Source organism: Mastomys coucha, unplaced genomic scaffold (assembly GCF_008632895.1).
Source record: "Mastomys coucha isolate ucsf_1 unplaced genomic scaffold, UCSF_Mcou_1 pScaffold1, whole genome shotgun sequence".
Classification (NCBI taxonomy): domain Eukaryota; kingdom Metazoa; phylum Chordata; class Mammalia; order Rodentia; family Muridae; genus Mastomys; species Mastomys coucha.
The window spans coordinates 72,580,132-72,586,131 of NW_022196891.1; the positions used below are offsets into that span (position 1 = coordinate 72,580,132).

At 49.0% G+C, this 6,000-nt stretch overlaps 1 protein-coding gene across 3 annotated transcripts in view; it reads right to left on the reverse strand.

Annotated features, from left to right (window-relative positions):
- Rgs7 (regulator of G protein signaling 7) overlaps positions 1–622 on the reverse strand; it is a 396,147-nt gene extending 395,525 nt beyond the window's left edge. Inside the window, exon 1 of one of the 3 annotated variants that reach the window (XM_031390406.1) lies at positions 335–622. The gene's annotated coding sequence lies outside the window, so the exon portion shown is untranslated. The remainder of the gene's footprint in view (positions 1–334) is intronic. The other 2 variants (XM_031390415.1, XM_031390398.1) reach the window with 2 other exon arrangements.
- Positions 623–6,000: the final 5,378 nt, after the last annotated feature.

Consider the following 6,000-nt stretch of genomic DNA (forward strand, 5'->3'; position numbering starts at 1 on the left):
ACCTGGCTCACCTCAGAGAGCAAGCTAACTGCACAAGCCTCGAGCAATCGGCCAGAAGAGCAGAGAAATCTGGGTCCCAGCTCATCCTGCTCGGCCCTTGCTCTCAGCGGCAGCAAATGGCAGGCAGCCTTGCCCCGCATCCAGGCACTGGCCACACCGGGCAGCAGTTTCAGCACCGTGGACCGCGGCGTGCGCAGCGCCCCAGCCCGGCCGGGCGCGCCGCTCATTGGGGACCGTGGCTCCCGCCGTCGCAGGGTGAGGATCGGGTGCGCGACCGGGGGTCCCGGGGACACCAGGTGGCACCGCCTCCTCCCCTCCCGCTCCCTCCAGTTACCTCCTCGGCCAAGGTCACGGCCCCGCGGCTCCCCTCCGGGCTTGCTGAGAGCAGGCGCTGTCAGCTGGCTGCGAGCGGAGCAGCTAGGCAGAGCAGCCTCATCACACTCGCGCTGCTCAGGCCACCGCCACCCTCGCCTTGGTGAACAGGCGGCCCCGGCAGCCGCCGCTCACGCCCGCTCCCCCGGGCCGCCTCGCTCGTTCCCTCCTCCGCTTCTCCTCCCGGGGACTGGGACCAGTCGAGCGCGCGCGGGAGTCGAGACGCCTGGCCCGTGCGCGCGCGACTGGGAGGAGGGAGGAGGCGACAGTCACGTGGGACAGGGACGCCCGAAGGTGCCGGCTCGGACGGGCTCGGCTCAGCCGCCGCCACACCCCTGGGGTGTCCCCGGCCTCCCGACCCCGCAAGCCCCTCGGGAGCACAGGCCCTTTCCCCCGCGCTGGCAAGCCCACGCGCCCCGCCCGCGCCGCCTCAGGCCTGGAGAGCCAAACTGAGCTAAGCAGAAGGATGGGCTTGGTGGAGGGTGGGTGGATGGGTAGGTGGGTGAATGAGTGGGTGGGTGGGTGGGTGGGTGGGTGGTTGAATGGGTGAATGGATAAGGCCCCCTGCCGCTGGCAGGTCTGCATCGTGCTCCTGGCGACCCTGCCGGCAGAACTAGGGAAGCAAATGGTTGATAATCCTTATGCTTAAGTAACAGCCCAGAGAGATGCTGGAATATCCCAGAATTGAAAGCAATGGCCAGGACCAAATGACTCACCGGCAGAGCCCCCCTCCTCACCCCATCCTGTTTGCCCCTGACTTTCACTAGCTCCTCTTAAGTTGGAAAACCCGGGAAGGAATCTAGAGGCCTCTACCAAAAGCGAACAATCTCACTACCTGTGACATTGAAGGCCCCACGGATGATTTCTGGCTGGTTTAATCTACTGGGATCAGAGAAACTTGTCTTTAGTCCTTGTCCTCTACTGGGGTTCACGGAGTCACAAAAGGTCTGGGGTTGCTGATACCCCTGAACTCCAGAAATTCCTCAGGTTCCTGCCACTAGTTCCTCAAAGGGTTAGAAGGACATGAAAGAAAAAAAAAATTTTGTCCTCGTGAAATGTACCCAGATTTCTGGGACATTAGGAAGTTGTAGGAATCTGCGCATCTGAGGCTCCCTCTGTGGCTGAGGATAGAAGGTGATTTAGCTAGTGTGATTTGTGTGTTTGTGGGTCTAAACCTAGGGCCTCGGCCACCACCCTCTCTACCAGCACCTTTTGTTTTCACTTTTGAGACAGTGTCTACCCAGGCTGGCCATAAACTCAGTTTAGCCCAAACAGATCTTAAATTCAACGTTCTCCTGCCTCAGCCTCCCAAGCAGCTGGGATTATAAACCTGTGGCACCAGAACTGGCTAGCCAGTGCCCTCTGTAACTACTTGTCCAAGCAGGGTAAACCTTAGTACATGAAGACTGCTATTCTAATATCTGTAGGTACCAGTCACGTTTCTAGCATCCCCCTCCCAGGCCCTTTCAGATGTCACTCAAAATAACATTTGTCTACCTGTACCCATGTTCTACATACTACAGGATCATTTTCCCAGGCCAGGTTACCCACAGCCAAGTCTGACTCCTTCCCCTACTTTCCATCTGTTCCCCCAAATCTTTCCATTGTTCAGTGAAATTCTCTTTGTTTCCAGTCTCTTCTAATAGTTCCTTGGTATTCTTACTGGAGCTGAAACCAGCTGCTCTCTCTTAAACCCCCTGCCTCCCTTCCTTTCTTTCTCCTTGCTCTCTCTACTGTCTCAATACTCATGTGGTTTTTAGATATAGATAGATGTGGAAAGAGGCACTAGGTGTGCTCATCAGTTTGCCCTAAGTGAAATGGCCCAAAGGAGCCTGTAAGGACAGTTACAGTTACCAGGAAAGAACTAAGGAGGAAGATTCAAGTATGTAATATTGTAATATTACATGTAATGTCAGTGTGTAATATTACATTTATCACCTCAGAATTTCCAGGACTCACATAATTCAGATTTATACCCCAGCAAATAGCCTAGATACCACCAAGTCTGTCCGTATCTTATATTTTAACACTCTCATGATTCTCAACTGTCATTATTCTAATTACTTTTACTATTTTCTCTATGAACCATATATACTGTAATGTTTTTGTTAAACAAATTAAATTCTTAAATGTGGTACTATATGCATTTTATATGCCACATGGCACCTCTGAGCATCAGGCAAAAGACCTTCCTAAAACCTCATCAACCCCCCCAAAGACATTTAAAGGCTTTTTCTTTACACCAAACTTTAATAGTTCCACCTAGGGAAATAAATCTAACTTCAATGGTTTCACCTAGGGAAAGAAGTTCGATTGTATTAACATTTTTGAAATAATAGAAATAGTACCTATTTTTATAAATAATTGGGAGCTTAAGCATCCTGAGTTATTACCCACTGATGCAGGCATCCATTTTTTATTCTGAAAGTATTTTTTTACTTATTTATTTACTGTTAATGAAAGATTCTTATTTTCCTACCAAGAGTTTGAACACACTCCGTAGGTAGCTTGGATCTTCAGGGAGTGTCCAATCAAGTTTGGGAAGAACACACGCTCCTTTTCTCCCATACCTTCCATCAACCCAATCAACGGGCCCCATGAAGAGCAGCCAGAGGGTCCATTTCAACTGTACATGCTATGTGAATTGTGTCTTAACACCTCCCATAGGACATAAGCCTGTCGAAATACAGAGTGTCCTTAAGACACCAGCAACAAGTAGGGTCATACAGAGATACGCTGTTGCCACTTCTGGATCTTGAACGCCAACCTGCTATGCTAGCTTCCTTTTTGTTGCTGTGATAAAACGGTGAGCAGAGCCAATTTGGGGAAGGAAGGGGAATAGTTGGCTGACAGTCCATCCTCGAGGGAAGTCAAGGCAGAAACTCAAGTCGGGAACCTGGAGGCAAGAACTGAAACAGAGACCTTGGAGGAGCTCAGTTTAATGACTGGCCTCTGCTGGCTTGCTCAGCTACTTTTCCTATGCAGCCAAGGGATGACAACGCCCTCAGTGGGCTTAGGTCCTGCTACCAAAAAAAAAAAAAAAAAAAAAAGCCTCACAGATGTGGCCATAGGCCAAGCTGAGCTAGACAATTCCTCGGTTAAAATGAATCTAATTTGTGTCAGTTGACCAGAGCTAACCAGCTCACTGGGCCGCTCTGCTTCAGTCACAGGGTCTCATTTCTTTGTACATTTATAAGAGCATAAAGTCCATATTCTGGAGCCACAGAACACTTGCACTGCCTGTTCCTCCTATCTGGAATGTTCTTCCCTCAGATGTTGGTGTCATCGTCCATTCTTCTCTCAAAGGATACCTTCTCGGATTTCTGAGTTCGAGGCCAGCCTGGTCTACAAAGTGAGTTCCAGGACAGCCAGGCTACTCAGAGAAACCCTGTCTCGAAAAACCAAAAAAAAAAAAAAAAAAAAAAAAAAAAAAAGGATACCTTCTCAGGGAGGCCTATTGTGTTAACCCTAAATAAAAGAGCCCATCCTCCCGGTGATGCGTTCGTTTCTCACACTGGTTGAGTCTGTTTCTTGTGACATGACTGCAGCTTGCTTACAGAGGATGCTTGTCCTTCTCCTGGTCACTGCTCCAGCCCCTGACGTGGAAGATCTGTCTGACAAGGAGTATACCTCTAATTACTCATGAACGAACTCAAGGACGGAGTGAGACCAGGAGCGCGGTTCACTGTGAACCTCTGAGCAGATGGGAAGAACAACAGTCAACACTATTGAATTGAGCAGATCAGCTTCCAGCCCCCATCCTAGAGAAAGCTGACCTGCTCTTCAAACTGGCTTCGTCTGTGTCATCATGGGGAAGAACAGAGGCCCTTCCCATCATACACCCATGCCACGGAGGGATGCTCGGGGCGCTAATGAAATGGTAACGTGGAGAGAGTGTTCTGGTTTTGAGAAGAGGGCTCATTATTAATCTGAGGCTATTTGCTGTGTAAAAACAGTGAGGCAGGGCAAGCAGAAAGTGGAGAAGTATGTGAAAGGGGATGCTGTTCTCAGCAGTCCGTTGACGGTTTACAGGATAATTGATTTAAAAGCGATGTAAGGAAGGGAAGGCGTGGGGTTTTAGATCTTGAAGAAATAGCTCCTTTGCAATCATCTTGCTATTATTTCCAGCACAATAAACTCGTTGTGGAATGATTCTCCACTCCTGCAGTCTCTTTGGCCACTCTGAGGCCATTTTCCTGCTAATTATCCACACTAGCCTCAGACAAAAGAGAAATTAAAACAGGGATTTGTCCTTATGGTGCGTCTACTCCTCTCTCTTTCCTGCTGAGATGTTTAAATTCTAACTTAAAGTAATTCCAAAATTACCCAGTTTTAAAATGTTGGCCACTTTCTGTTAATGCACAGTACTTGAGCACATGATATGAATGAGACTCTGAGCGATGTTCAGGATACAACTCAGAGGGTATTGAGACCTCATAACACAGCACTAGGGAATGCTCCCAAAGGCTTTGCCTTCGACTCCTTTGCTTAAAATATGGGAGCAGCAAGAAAACAGCTCGACCAGCCTCATCTTCCGTTCTTTGAACAATATAGTTCATATTCTGGGCCTTGCTTTTTGTTCTTCTGCGAAAATAAAATCTCTAATCTGAGGTGCATTTGTCAGCTTTCCATCACTATCACAAATGTCTATGTGCATCAGCTTGGAAAGATTAAAGGCTTGGTGTGCTCCTGACTTCAGAGGTTCGAGTCTAGAATCGGTTGACACTTTTGCTCTTAGGCCTATGGTGGGGGAATACATCCTAGAGAGAGTGTGAAGCCCACAGAGCCACTCGTGTCTCAAAGGTGAAACAAATCAAAGAGGGAAGGCCCGGACTCCTTCTGAGGTCATACCCTCAATGACTTACAAACCTCTTTCTGGGCGTTCCTTGCCTCTCACAGGCTTCATCACCTCACAGCAGCTCGATGCTGATGACCATGCCATAAGTGCACAGGCTTTTAAGGGATGCAGGTAGTGCTTGGGAAGACCGTCTGCATTGATGATGTTGTCTCTAACAAGAGAAACAGCGGCCTAAAAATCTACCATTGTCTCCTCTGGGAACATGCCAGGAACTGCTATGTCTATAACCATTGAGACCCTTAAGTCCATCAGAGAGTGTGTCACACTCAGCATGTGCCAACAGGGAGGTAACAACAACACAGCAAGAGAGAAGAGGAGGTGTCCATGAGGGACACCAGAGCATGACCACAGCAGGCCATCCTGGGGCTCCCATCAAGTGAAGGCAGAGCTCAGCACTGACTTGACAGACAGGTGACCCCGAAGGTAAGGGATCTCGGAGCATTCTCAGCTCCTGTTTGGTGTCCTAGTTCTTAGCAAAAAAAACAAACCTGGAAATTCAAAGTAAAGGAAACCATGATTCTAGTGGCACAGAGACAGATAGGGAGAGGTTAGGACTCCATTGGGAACAGAGAAACTGGGCTTTGAGGGTGTGTTACACATCTGGAAGAGCTGGGCTGAAACATAACTCCACTCTTTTGATGACAAACCTGCCACCTCAAGAGACACTGAATCTACCAGCATCTTGATCTAGAACATTCCTCCCTGCCACGCACACTTGCATGATGGCGGTATTTGAGGCGAAAACTTCAAGGAAAGTCAGCCTCCTGCCT